The sequence below is a fragment of the Pleuronectes platessa genome, chromosome 6 (genome assembly GCF_947347685.1).
Source record: "Pleuronectes platessa chromosome 6, fPlePla1.1, whole genome shotgun sequence".
Classification (NCBI taxonomy): domain Eukaryota; kingdom Metazoa; phylum Chordata; class Actinopteri; order Pleuronectiformes; family Pleuronectidae; genus Pleuronectes; species Pleuronectes platessa.
Genome location: NC_070631.1, coordinates 14,547,971 through 14,561,135, shown reverse-complemented (window position 1 = coordinate 14,561,135; position 13,165 = coordinate 14,547,971). Strand labels below are relative to the sequence as shown.

Here is a 13,165-nt window from a genome sequence, read left to right as displayed (position 1 = left end):
GAGCACTCAGCACAGACTGGTTGAAACAGACAGTCTCATACTTTCATCAGCACATTTCTATTTCGGGTTTGCCAACATGGCTTTTTGATGATATCACTGAGTTTTGTGAAGACAAACAACAGCTGTGAATAAATATAATTAGCTTTTACCAATACCCCATCATAGCAAAAAAATCTAGGGAGAAAATGTATCAGAGCATAGACATTTATCACTATGGCGTCATTCAACTGCTTAACTCTGAAAATCTTCAAACAATTCCAGAGGTATATTTTTGGCATATTAAAACAGCCGGGAAGTGCAAAATAGGAGAGATATGCACATTAATAAATGATACACAAAATGGCTCCTCTTATACCTTTTGGAAATGCCAGCACTTTTTCCTCATCAGTGATTGTGATATTTGGAGAGAAACTGAAGTGCACTCCTGATTGAAGCTGGGGAGAGGGGGGATGAGGGAACACGGGAAAGATGTTGTGAGAGAGAGTGAGACGAGTTCGTCGAAAGTGAGAAAAGGTAAAAAATGACCAGGAGAAATGACAGCAGGGAGGGCTGAGGAGGAGGGCGAGAGGAAAAGGAAAAACAGATGGAAGGAGGCAGGGAGACGTGCGCTTATTTGCAGAGGCTTTAGCCGTCTTGATCCTCAATGAAGAGGTGAAACTGATTAGGTTTATCAAACGGCTGCTTGTAACGTAGTGCCTGTCGCTGAGAGCACAAATCACAGTCAAGTCAGGTTTTCCTTTTTTCCATTTGAAAGAGCCGGCTCTCTCCTCGCTTGTCTCTCACTCTCTCTCCTTTATTCAACGCTGCACAGCCTCCGAGAGCGCCGGCTTGTCAGAGTGACAGATGTAGACACGGACGCTGAACTAAATCACTCTTTTCCAGCACATTAACCCCTGTGCCCCTACACCTTCAATGCAAAACACAAAACACCAACATCGTGAAACACTCCAACACATCCTCTCAACACACCACACAATTAGAAAGACCCACAAACCCCGCCCTACGCGCACAGCCTGAATGAAGCTCATTTTTGAAATGGCTAAACAGGAAAAAAAAAAATCACGTCAGGTTAAATAAATCACCCTTTGCTTTTCGTAGAGGGAACATTTTTTGTTCAACAACATGGACAGGATCAATAATACTTTAATTACTGTAGCCCATGTTTATGAAATGCAATAATCATTCATTAAAGATGCAGACAGCGACAAGCAGGCGGCCGGCCAGGCATCAGGGCTGCGTGCACGGGTAGGAGAAGGGAGGGGAGGACTGGCGTAAATGATTCATGGTTTGATATCTCTCCTGTATAATGGGCTGCTCCGGGGAGTAGCTGGGGCTCCACTGCAGCGTCTGACTGCCTTGGCCGGCTGGCTGGCTGGATGGCTGCCTGGCTCGCCCCGACTCTGCCGGGCTCGTCAGCCACCGCCGCCTGCTGCCCAAGATTTTTTTTTAGTCTCGTCTGCCATGAGAAGTGGCTCAGTGAAAACAGTGCGCGGGGATGTGCACATACACACATGAAAGGAAGCAACTTGATTCAATATCGTCTGAAAAGTATCTGGGGGCATGCAAGGGGAGTAGTGAAGGATGGAAGACAAGAAAATATCAAAATCCTTCTAGGAAGAAAACGCTGCCTGAAGAGATACTGGGGATACTTGTAACATCTAATGGGAATATGGTAGCGTTTTGAATGCCACCCCCCCACACACACGGACCGGCTCGTTCTCCTTCGCCAGCCTGTCACCCCCACCCTACCCTGTGCCTTCTCCTCATCCATGGAAAGAGAGAGGGGGGAAAAATGAAGAGATTAAGGTTGTAACGTGTTAGGCTAATCATAACATAGACAGTTTAGTGCCATCTCGCATAATTAAATGCTTTGCACTAACCACCTAATGCATACTAATTTGGAACAATCCACTCCTGGAGTTGGCAGACCATGAAGCTCCCTGCAAAGGAGGTGCTCGTTTCTCTCACTGCATGTGTGAGAAACGCGCACAAACACACACACACACACACACTGATTTGCACAAGAGTAAGGTGCTAAAGGTCAGGCCGTGGACTTGAAAGAAAAGGTCAAGCATTATTACAACATGACTAAATAAACAGCATGCGGCAGAGCCCCCAGTCAAGGATGCTGAAAGTCTTCTCCTACACGCCGTGCTACCTGTCTGTCTGTCTGGGATTTAGCATCATCCCTTGTCTTTATCCACATATCCCTCCAGCTCTAAGACAGCTGACATGAGGACTGTCATATCCTGCGTAGATTCTTATCCCCCGCTGGCTTCATTGCTCTCTTCCTCCTGAGTCACCAGCACACACACGGACCCGCACAAAGCGAGAGAGAGAAAGCAGGACTGCTGGAGCGTGCTTTAAAGTACATTAATATTAATTGCACTAGCTGGAGTGATAACACAGACAAGATGCCCCTGTGAGGGAGCTGGGTGCAGGCAGCCCCTGCTTTTTTTTTAGCAGCACTGCTCCTCTGTTGGATGGCCATGGTGAAACAGCGGAATGATGAGCATTTCATCTTTGAAATTGCTTGTTTTATATTAGAAGGGGTCTGCCCTTTGCCGGCACGGGGAATTTGTGTATGTGAGTTGTAAGTGCATGGAGATGTGAGCGCATGTGGGCGTGCGCTGAGTGATAAAAAACTAGGCAAGATGAATTATTAGGCTAGTGGCTACATCAACAGCAGTAGAAATGTGGCTCCAAATAACACAGAGTGCTTAAGCGATCCTGCTTTTATCTCCACTACTTCTGCTGGCTTGGCTGGCTTTTATGTCCTCCACACTGAGCTCAATACTAGGAGCAATGAGCTTTGCTAACGATGTAAATAATTTGCTGTCCTGGAGAGAGAAATAGCTTTTTTCAGTAAGGTGGAATAAAATACAGATTGAAGCCCATCTCCACCTCTTAGCTTCTTCCCCCCCCTGTAGGAAAGGCAGGGGGGCTGTAGGCAACATCCGATGACAGCTATATCTCGACAATCCTCCATTTTCAACTGCGCTCTCTTTTTTCTCCCTCCTTTGTCTTTCCCTATTGAGAAGCCTCACTGCTGCCTCACAGTAGTGTGATTTTTGCTTGTACAGTTTTGTGCTCCTTTCCCAATTTCCCCCCAAGGCTCATCAACGGCCCATTACCAAGTCTAATCAGGTGGTGCTGCAGAGATTTTCCGAGAACCACAGTTGCGAACAGACGCACACACACACACACGCACACATTAGAGGATTCTTTCAAGAAGCCTGGGAGGTTTTCCAGCAGCAGCTCCACAGGATCATGAACAGGGAGAGGAGGTGAACAGCGGAGAAATCACTGCTGGCTAAATGCTCATGAGTGGTTTATGGCTCCGAGGGGCAGAGAGGGAGACAGAGATGTGGTAATGCATCTCTGTGACACTCCTTTAAGCGACCGACCAGATTGTAATCTCCTGGGTCCACTAGTCACACATTATTGTTTCTCATTTCTCGTGTCACAAACAATTAAAACACGCCCATCGATTCCTGCGCCCCCCCGTGAGCTCTCTTATTCTCCATTTGGTCACAAACAAAATATACACAACTGAAATAAATACATTTGTATGATCATTTATGCTTACATTCTTAAAATATATTCCCAAAGAATGTCACACACGCTTGTCACTTTCATCCTCTTGATCTTTCTGCAGTGGCGGACGCAAAGTGGACAATTAGCAAGGTAGAGTTAGAGAAAGAAGAGAAAATTGAGGGTGGAGGTTTTTTTTTTCCTTTTCGCTGCCTGTTGTCATCCTCTTCACAGCTGCAGCTGCACCGGCAAGACAAAAAAAACTCTGGGGAAGAGTCGGGCAGAGGAAAAAGAGAGAAAAAAAGATATAAAGCAGCTTTGTGTACTGTTTTATGTAGAGATTTACACAAGCCTGTTGTTGATTAGAGGGAAAGATGGAGCGCTAAATACAGAGGGAACCAGGGAGAAGAGTGAGAGGACTGCTGCTTCTCAAAGGAAGGGTCTCTGTGGGCTGCCAGAGGTGGTAGTGAATCTCTTCCTGCTGACAGAGCTGTCGCACCGAGGGGAGAAATGTTAAACTCCTGCTGTCAGGAGAATTTCTTTGGCTTTCATTACACCGGCCGCATGTAGTCTATAGTGTAAGTGTATATTCATGCGTCTTAGTGCATGTGCACGAGCGTAATGTGAAGCCAGGCACCACCGTCCTCTCCTTACTACAGTCGGTGTTTGCGGCGTGTGCTGGCTTTGTGCCGAGCAGATTGTTTGCTTTGTGCCAAGAATAAAAGAGAAAGGCTGAAAAGTCTGCCGGCTTTCTCCACACGCTCGATCACAATCATGAAATCTGTGCACTAACAAAAGCATCCCCGACCTTGATGAGAGATTCATGCAATAGCACGGCGTAATCTCGCCTGCCAAACGTCTTATTTCAAGTCAACCAAAGCAAATCAACATGGAATGCAGCTCACTGGACCCATCCAGAAAATGTGACAAGCACTAAATGTAGTCGTCATCAGTAGCAGCCCCCTAATTTAGAACTGAAGAGGCAAAGAAAAGAGCTTTTAGGGGCGAGAGTGGAATAAGCTCATCTGTGAAGAGAACCAGGCCTCAGCGATGCCGTGCCAAATAGCATTTTCTTCATACGAGAAGGCGGTGAAATGGGGAGAGGAGGATTTGGCCTCCTAGTGTGCTGCTATGCCCCAGCTAAGCTAAGTGACAGTGAATCCTACAGTGAGTCGATTTGCTGCTTTTGAGTGCCCGGAAACTTGTCTGGCAGAGTGCTCGTAAGGGAGAACGATAGATGGGAGAATGTGGGGACCGAGCCTCACCTCTTGCTGTCTTCTATTTGTCTGTTCATCCCTGGAGGCTTTTGGGCTGCTTGGTACGACAAGGGGGGTGAGGTGTGGTGGGTGGAGGGGACACAAGAGAGAGCTCTGCAGCCAGACTCAGACAAAGCAGAAGTAGTAAGGAGGAGTTTAAAGGTAAATAGTGAGGAGCAGCTGCCAGGGAGATCAGACAAGCTCGGGTTTCTAATATCTTATAGCGCTGCAGTCACTTCCTGCAGCAATCTGGACAAAGAAAAAACACTAACATCTGACTCTTGTCTTTAGTGGGAAAGGGTACAATCTGCATTCTTTCCAGGGTCAAACCACTCTGCAGTACTCATGGGCGTCAGCTCCATCTCACTTTCTATACATGATTTTATAATATGCATTACCGAGGCAATGGCAGTTTGTCGCCACCAATTACATCCCTCTCTGTTTAAGACTCATTCGAAACAATAGAGTTGAACTGTTCCAATACCAGCATTGGAAACGCTTGATACTGCTGAAAATGTCGGGTCGATCTGATACAGTATAAGACCCAGATAAAACTGCAATTTTCTTTTCAAGGATATCACTGCTGCTCCAAGACAATTGCTGTACTGCCACTGGCAACTATTGTCTTAGAGAAGGAGTAGTGATTTCAGCTAGTGTAGTGTTAGCCACAGCTAGCTAATGTCAGCAAATTGGTTAAATGCATTAAGGGGTTAACCTGAGCCTGACCATACAGCAATCTATATTACTTATCTTTATTAGATCTTGGTATCAGATGAAATTCTAACCCATGTATGGGTTGGTATCGGGAAAACATTTTTTATATCAGAACATATCTATTTAGATCCTTAAATGATAAAAAATAAGTAACCGATATTATACTTCTGCAGTTTTAACCCATGATGTTCATGATGTCAAGACTTGTCTTCTGGCAATGAGAATAGATCATTAGTATTAGCGGTTTGGGCAGTATGACCTCTTTGTAGAAAACCACATATACTATATTTGTCAAAAGATTGAACTACAGCTACTCTGTTGACCAAAACAATCGAGTTAATCCCAAGAGAATAATATATTAGCAATGTATAATTGAATGTCATGTTCCCCAGTGGTTTGCTGCACAGACAAATACACAAAGAAATATCAAATGTGCAAAGCAGTTTTAACCTGACCCTTCATAAATGCAATTTTTTAATATTCAATTTGAATATGGACATCTGATGAAGGAAGTAACTTGCCACATTGCTGATAAGAATAGGATCACTTGACAATGACACACAGAGACATCTGTATTGTCATCTTTAAGAGGATCTATGAAATCAATGGGAGGAGATCAATGCCTCTCTCTCATAGCACTTTACATAAGCAGCAATAACCATCACAGATTTCCTGTGCAGGACTCGCAGACTCCTCAAGGCAAGAAAAAGCATCTATGATTCCATCAGTGCAATAGTCACATCTACAAATTCACACAAGGAAGAGCTAGAGAAGAGGAGAAGCTAAAAGGGGGTAATAAGAACCTCAGGCCAGTCAGAGCCAGATTAGAGAGGGCTAGAAGCAAGGGGGCAGAGAGGAAAAAGAGGGAGAGAGAGGTTACAAAGCATCTTCATTAAAGTATAGCAGCTAGTTCTGGAGCCTACTAGCGAAGCACTGTAGTAAGAGGAGCGCATCCTCTCAGTTAATTAGGATTTCTGCTGCTTCATTTTGGGGCGAGGGACAGGATGTTGGAGGCTTGATTGCCTTTTATTTCCCCGTCTCTCTACTCGGCTGCCTCTGCCGGTTTATTAACAGGAGATCTTGCAGATTTACAGATCCGCAGCAAACATCAGTTTCAATAATTACAAGAAAACTGTTAGCAGGGACTCAGTGAAACACACACACACACTCTTCTTTTCTCTCTGCCAACACTGCAAAAACACCCCTCCCCCTCCTTCACAGGATCTAATTTCCATAGATGTGCCCGTTTTCATTATTGTATATTATAAACATGTTAAAACACACATTGATTCGCCTCGGTCACACACGGCACTTCAAACAATTAACCACTAATCCCTGGCCTAAAGGCCAATGCAAATGCTGAGATTGTCACATTTACATTCCACATTCAAACCTCTGAATTTTGTGCTGTCACAAAACAAAATGGATGAAAGAAAATGTACAGCCAGTCAGGATCAGAATAGACAGTTTTTCTCCTCAAATGAATAAATAGGATAAAAAACAATTTGGCGATATATGGGATAGCAAGAATAATTCCCTTTATTAGCTTTATTTTACATACATACAAACAATTAATACATAGGCATCATGCCAAGAATTAGATTTTAATGATTGACAAGGTGCGTATGAGAACAAACTGAATGCTGGCCTCAGACAACCATTTCAACTGGGAAATAAATAATAGAAATCATATTTTAAAGGCAGCTAGCATCAGATACAGAGCAGAAGAAAACAGATTCCATTTGAGTAAAATCAATAATTGTGTTGACTTGCAGTGTATTGCTTTCCTGTCTTCTCAGCTCGCTTACTAATGTTTCTTTCATGAGCCAGCCTACTGCTGGTGACATTATAGCTACAGCACTTCCACAAGTCCCCAATGGATCTGTGAAAATGGTTGGCGTAAAACACAATTAGTACGGTCCATATGGCTGCTAGTGGAGGAGGAGCAGGAGAGGTCCCATGTGGTCCTTATAGAGGCCCGCTCTTTTGTTACCTTAAAGATCAAACCGTTGTCATAATAATGGGGCCGTTCCAGTTCCCGAAGCTTGTTTTTTTCCCCGTAAAAGCAGCACTACCCCAACCGATCCTCACGATGCGGAATGACTCTTGGCAAATAAATTGACCAACCACGGCTGATAGCCTAATCAATAGCTCCTTCATCATGATTAATGGTTCATATTGGATAATGGGGAAATTTAATGTGAGGGGAGAGTTACTTCCTCATTTTAGCGCTCAGCCCTATCGATTGGTTATAACCTTCCTTTTTGACCAGTGGAATGTGTTGATAAGAAGGCAATGTGTTCGACCTATGTAAAGTGAGTACAGAGAAAATGATTTACTGAGCTTCAGGCACGTCTCATCCACTGATAGCTCTGTATGCCTGGCCCGACAAGCATTTTCTTGCCTGAGAAACCCAGACACCTTTTACTGAGTAGAAGCGAACAACAACAGCTTGAGGCAACAGATTTATTACAAATTGATCTATTAGATAGCACTGCTGTGCTTCGCGGTTTTTTCTGTCTCTCTCCCCTCTCTCTTTCTCTGACAGCCTTCCCCTGATGGTAGCTACAGTGTATCAGAGTGGAAGTGCTACAGCGGCAAATCTAAACCCAATCCTCAGAACTCATTTTCTCCGTGCTAGCTGCGGGAACAGGGGTACAGAGACAAGATGTCCATCCTTAAACCTCACCGATCCAGCTTTAAGTCCCAGCACCTAAACTGAAGGCTCAGCAGGCTCAATAAGGTGTGCCTAACCTGCAAGGGCGAGCAAGAGCACACTTTCCCCGAGGCGCCTTGTGAAGAGGAGAGCGGAAAGGGCCACAATGTCACCAGGGTCATTTCCTTACGGCTGCATGAACCCTGAGAGCTCACCACTGGTTTGGGTGCAGTCTCCATTAAAACATCGGTTACAGGTCTGGGCTCGGCAAACAGACTGCGCCTCATGTGCACAGTCACCACATCAGTGCGATACCTGTATTAGTCACAGAGGCCACAGAGCACAACCAGTACATTGTAAAAAGATGAATGAATGATTTGTCTCATCCACACTGTTAAAAATCAATCTCCTGCATACACAATATTGTACAGAAAAAAAACAGCAACATAACGAGTCATTACAGCCACTCTCATTAATGACAAAGACAGCTCTGTCTGGATTATAGACAGCTGTTATTGACACATCTCTCTATATAACAATCAATTAAATAAACTACTGCATCATTTAGACTTGCTAATCAAGGTGGCTCTCTGGTAATTATAATAGTCACCATTTAAATTAACCACTGCATGAGGAAACACAGCAAATATTCCCAAACATTTGTCAAGGATACAACCCTATAAAGGCAGCTTTATTATTACCCAAGCTAATGAGTCACCATCGCTGTGTACAATGGGTCCAATACATCTATGGAAACCGTAACTGTCACAAGCAGTCAACATAATACGACACTTTCCCTTGTGCTTAAGGTTCAGTGAACAGAGCATTGGGTTTGGCAGGTTATGTAGCCTATTTAACAATACAGTGTATGTTTGTGCTGAAAAATACTGCTGTCAATAGCAACAATGAGTGCTGAGAGAAAACTGCACCGACTCCATTGTGCTCCTTTCCTTTAATCACCTCCATCTTTCATCTGTGCTACACCCGGAAAAGAGCACAGAGAGAAAGGGGATATTGGCTTCTGAATGGCATAAATTTGTGGGCTGTTGAAAAAGGGGGCATCATCTAAAGATGGTGAAATATTCTAGGGAGAGCGTATACGTCTATAACATCTTCAGGCAGGCAGCTGCAGGGGGCGAGCGCAGTAAAACACTGGCATGCATTGTTTGTGTTTCTGCACCACTAGCGCCATGCCGTGTCATTACATGAGGCAATCTCTTACCTAATCAGCACTGACACACACACAGCAGCAAAGCACTCCTCCTCCTGCTCATCTCTCTTTCCCCTTTCTCTCCTTGGGGGCAGCCAGCTGATCCTACACCATTTCATTTTCCTCTTTAACCAAGATGGCAAATGGCTGACTGTTATTTTTGAACACTTTCAATTCGTGTTTTATGGCACCGTAATTGACTAAGGGCTATTATCAGCCTCTAATTGCCAAATCCCTAGAAAATACGCTTTGTCTGCATGTTAAGGTGTTAAGCTAATAACTGATGACGTATGACCTATGTAACAATGTGAAAGACTCCCAGACACAGGTGATGAAAAAAGTCAGCTGTGCGACTATCATCACAACTATTCAACGTGTTCATTGTCCAACATCTCCCATTGCTTCACAACTCTAACAAATTTAAGCCAAGCCCCCCTTTTCCAGTTTCCACACTCCATTGTACGATCACATATGTACATAAATCACAGAGGACACAGAAACTTGGCGAATTGCAACACTCTGCAGTCTGATCGCTTCAAACCCACAAACAAAACTGAACAAGGGAAATATGGAAAGTATGGAGAGAAGTTTGTTTTTGCAGTACCTGCTGAGGACCTGCAGAGAGGCTGGCAACAACACAAAACACAATGTGTCTGATTAGTTAAGATGTGAGTCCATGCCAAGCCAGCCCAACAAGACACGTGCGGCGTATGCTGGATAAAGTGAGACAAACTTGGCCGTGACTGAGCTCGCAGAGGAAACAGATTTGATCACATCTAGTACATCAAAGACCACAAGCAATATATGGCAAGACAGCTCACAATTGTTAACACAGATAGCGCTTGCCGATACTATCTCCTTGGCACAATTGTGGGGCTGCGGCGCTAGGACCGAATCAAACAGAGATGAGATATAATGCAGCACACTTGGATCTCCTCTTATGAGGGGTGAAGGGAAGCTGTCAAAGAACAGAAAAACACATCCACCAGCATCTTGCTTCCCTTGACTGGCTGGGATAAGCCAGGAAGAGGAAGAAGAGGTGGGGGGGGTGGCTTGCCTCATTTCTGCCAGTGTGCCCTGTGCGTGTCAGTCCAATATCTTAAAACAACACATGCAAGGCTTTGCTACAGCCAATTACCCAGCTCTTGGCACAGGAACTGAAAAACATCTTCGGAGAACAATAAAGAGAGCTTGGCTCACTGTGCGTGCTGTCAGTAAGTGCTGACAGATTGTTATTTTTAATGAATATACAGCACTTGAATGGCCCATCAAGAGGTCTTTGAGCGAACATTGCTCCTTTGTTCAGAGCATTCATTTTCTATGTAGCAGCCAGATATCTTCCAATGAAATTGATATCTAGCATTGTAAAGGAAAAAGCTAAATCAGTTTATTCACTTGATTCCTTGTATAGTCCATGACCTCCCCTCTGCAGCGACTATGCATAGTCAAGAGAGTATAAATACAAGGCATCTGATAACAACATTGACGTCATACGGTGCTTGACGGTAAATCGCTTCCTGTGTTGATACTAGAAAGCAGAATATTCACATCTTACCTCCCTCTCCTGCCAACATTCAGTTTATAAAGCCCATGAACAAAACAGTGGTGAGCAACACAAAAGCATAATCACTTTTCTTTGAAACACAAAAGCCTCCCTCAAGTTTAAATGTCTTTTTTAAAGTCGGTCTAGCCACAGAGATGACAGGGAAAAGCTCCTTCTCCTACAATGTGGCAACATTATGCCACAGCGCCATAGTATCATGAAGTCATTCTTAAACTAGACCCCGGCATTGCAAAGAGCAATAATCTTTCATGACGATTCATGGTGAAAGAAAAATGTAGTGACAGCATCTAGGTGGAAAACAGCAAGACGCCGTTCGAGCGCAGCATGTAAACATTGAATTCCTGAGCATGTGTATTGACAAATCATCCAACAAAGAGATGTCAGAGAGCTGCGAAAGGGGATTTTCCTGAGCATCGTCAAGCCTTCAATTTGCCACATATAACTCACAGAGAGCTGCCATTACTCACACATACATTACACTTTAAAAGGAAGGAGCAGGGTTATTACACTTCTCTTATCATTACTCTGCTGCTTCCACAGCCACTGAGCTAGATCGACATTTAATGGAGGGGGAGTGTGTCAATGGAGACGTGATTCAAAGTCATTTTTGAATCTGCAGCTCTTGAGATTCAAAGCGAAAAAAATCCCCACTTCCTCTGACCACTGAAGTGACTGGTTCATGTGGATTTGATAAGGACCCTGCGCATTTATACAACCAGAGCCATACAAAGGACCTTAGAATATCATGAATGAAACAATAAAAACAAAAAAAGACCTCCACAAATCGTCTCTTTTAAACCACTTTGAAAAGATTGTCTTGGCTTATCCTAAAGAAAATTCTCCCTCTACAAAAACCATAAAACCAACATTACGGTGCTTTTCTATGAGAGCTGCGCTGAAGCAGTAATCAACGTATAGCCTGTAATGGCAGTCGACTGGAAGCTAACCTAGCAAGTCTCACAGTCTAAGTGGCAGTTAAGGAAAATCTGAATACACTCACAAGCAGACGTGAAAGCCACTTAATAATTAAATGTGCCATAATGCAAGATGTATGGAGGTAGAAAGATTTATCAAAAGTGATGGTGATAATTTACCAAGGGAAATGTAAAGTTTGATTGAATAGGTTCTGGTATTTTTTACCAACCGACAAAAAGATCACTGCAGTTCTCAGAAAATATCTCTGACCTTGCGTTTACGTGTAACCCTCTGTTACTAAACCCTGGAGTGTGACGTGACGGACGTGCATAACGTGTATGTGAACTTTGATTTTCAGTTGAGTGACTTCTCGCTGCACCGTGACATCATTATCAGTGAGTCTAAAGAGGTGGCGATAATGACACAAAGTAGAAGGCTCTGTCCATGTTTGATTTTTTTTACATAAATTAAACATAATGTGGCGCTGAACTTAACATATCCATGATTTACAAGAGACACTTGAGTAAAAATCGCTTTATACTAATATTGTGGCGTTCCCATTAAAATACAGTGTTTCAGTGGACTGAACTTCGCCTGGCACAAGTGCAGCAGAACAAATGTTTCTCCCTCATTTCTTTATTGAGCATAGGGTACAATCATTGCTTATTATGACGAACACGATTGTTCGAGGCAATGCTTTGTGTGTAAGGCAGAAAGAACGTGAACAAGTCAGAGGTGATTCATAATCGCTCAATAAAGATGAATCACTACCTTGAAACAGCTCTGCATTATGAAGGTAGAGATATGAACTTGATGGTGTCTCTTTTTTTTAAGGAACAGGTTTTATTTGTTTTATAGCAACAAAGAAAGTCAGTGATGCCTCTGTTTACTATTTCCAAACTTAGACATCACATTAAGTTCATATTCCACTGTTTTACTAAAACAAAAACCCAGTAAATACCACTACAATTGAACATTACATAGTCAGTACCACATTGATGCTTTAAACTACTGAAGTCTGGCAGGTGAAAAGAAAAGTGTCTCTGCTGCTTGTATTTGTTGACAAATGTTGCTGTGAGGGTTTCAGGAGCCTCGCATCTTTGATTTACTAGTCACCAGCAGAGGGTTAGCCGGTGTTAGCATTGTTCGAAACCAGCACACACCTGACTCATAAAAGGTCATAAACTGCAAGCCAGTAAACAATAATTGAGCACAAAGTGGAGCACACAAAGACAGCAGGCTAACGTTCCCCTGAGCTAATGACAATAGCTGAATGGGCTCAGGCTACTCCCTGGAACACAGGCACTCCAGTTAGC

At 43.6% G+C, this 13,165-nt stretch overlaps 1 protein-coding gene across 2 annotated transcripts in view; it reads right to left on the bottom strand.

The window, feature by feature from the left end:
• The window catches only part of rerea (arginine-glutamic acid dipeptide (RE) repeats a), a 123,241-nt gene that overhangs the window by 109,338 nt on the left and 738 nt on the right, over nucleotides 1–13,165 (bottom strand). The window lies entirely within an intron of this gene.